Source organism: Corylus avellana, chromosome 3 (assembly GCF_965113065.1).
Source record: "Corylus avellana chromosome 3, dhCorAvel1.hap1.2, whole genome shotgun sequence".
NCBI lineage: Eukaryota > Viridiplantae > Streptophyta > Magnoliopsida > Fagales > Betulaceae > Corylus > Corylus avellana.
The window spans coordinates 7,187,448-7,189,657 of record NC_142492.1 but is presented as its reverse complement, the minus strand read 5'-3'; positions in this window follow the sequence as shown (position 1 = coordinate 7,189,657).

Here is a 2,210-nt window from a genome sequence, read left to right as displayed (position 1 = left end):
CGACAGAGATGTCAATAAGGTTCCCGACAACTAAATAAATCCTGAAGAGAAATACGGGCCACGAGGCCGAAGGTTGGGTTTAATGAATGATGTAATCAGGATGACATCACCCCTTAACGTCATTAATTCACGATATTGATGTGTGATTTCCCCGCCAGAAAACAGAAAATGGTATAGAATATATGTTTTCTACTTTCTTTTTTATAAAATCAATCTATGTTAGCTTAAATACCACACAATTTGTTAAAGTACATAAAAAAATATAAAGAGAAAAATAAGGAAAAAAGATACAGATTAAGGTAGTTTGGCCTATGTTCACGCTTTAAAATCTTATTTTGGCTACATCTTTCCTTTACTTGATAGAAATTATATAATAAAATTGCCTATTTATAGTTGAATGAGACAAAGAATACAATAAATACATAATCAATATGTAATCTATGAGATTTTTTTTTTTTTTGAGATAAACTTCTTCCTTCATTTCATAATAAATTTAGAGCATGAAACTCTAAACAGAAAGAGCAAAAAGCTCTGATAAGACAATATCAAAAATTTCTTCCATCCAAATAGAATCTGTAACACTGTTGATGGCATTCTTCGCCAATCCATGTGTGGCACTGTTAGCTCCTCTTTATACATTTTCCACCGACCAACTTCGTAAAGCTTGTAGCACCACATGAATATCATTCACCACTTGGCCATACTGACAATTAGTGCTTTTAACATTAATTGCCCAAACAACCAGTTGTGAATCTCCTTCTAATATTAGCTCTTGCAATCCCAAGTCCCGGTTGAACTCCACAACAATTAAAGCACCCATGGCTTCCGCAATAGCTGGTTCCGGGCAAACCTTCAATGTTCGACTAAGAGCAGCAGAAATTAAGCCTGTTGAGTCCCGGATAACAACTCCCACTCCACATCTTCCATTATTAGTCTTGAGAGTAAAATCCCAATTTGCCTTAAAAAATTACCTGGGTAAGGGTGTCAATGCGGGCGGTTAAAAGCCATCCACTAACCGTTATAACCGCTAACCGTTTAACCGCTTAACTATATTAACTGCTAACCGCCTAGCGGTTAGCCGTTAAGGGTTTACTAACCGTAATCGTTAACCGCTAATCACCTTTTTATATAATATATTTTTATAATTATAATTATAAAAATATTTATACATATATCATTAAATCACAATTTTTTTTAAAAAAATAATTAAATCACAATTTGAGTATTAATATATTATCACTATAATTTATATGATTATATCATATAATCATTTGATCATTAAATCGCAGTTTTTTTTAAAAATAATTAAATCACAATTTGAGTATTAATATATTATCACTATAATTTATATAATTATATCACATGATCAATTGATCATTAAATCATTTGATTATATAATAATAAATTATACATATATAATATGACATAACTTATAAATATACCAATTCATACTAATACAACAATTAAATATCCAGAAACTTATTTCCAATGTATGTTATAAACTTATAAGTCAATATATGTTATAAGTCTATATAAGTCTAAATATGCATATGAATAATATAAATGTATAATATCAATACTTAATCATATGATTTAATGACAATTCAAATACTTTATTCAAGACTTCAGGTGAATCATATTATTAATGTACAATGATGATATCATTCGTATAATATCAAATTAAGCAATTGACATTGGATTAAATAATGACCAATGTGTTACTTATAATTTAAGTATTAATGTATTATCATTATATGTTGTGACAGATGTCTGAATTATGAATTTTTTTTTTTTTTTCTTTTAAGTTAACCGGTTATGATTTAATATTTAAGGAAATTTTTTTAAATTACAAGTAAATGTAAATTTTGGGTCAAATATTTTTGATTTTTCAATATGGGCTCTTTTTATAGCAATTGAGCACAAGAAGACACTAAAAATACAAAAAAAAAAAAAAAAAAAAAGGTAAAAAAAAAGGTCCAAAAAACCCAAAAAAAGATGTTCAAAAAGGCCCGAAAAGCCATAAAGAAAGTCCAAAAACGCCCAAAAAGCCCAATTTTAAAAAAGCGATTAGCGGGCGGTTATCTATTTCACTAACCGTTAACTATTAACCGCTAGGCGATTAGCGGTTGCGGTTAGTGAAATCTACTAACCGCTAAGACAGTTACGGTTAGTGGTTATTGCTAATAATCGCTAACCGTAACCGCCTTGAC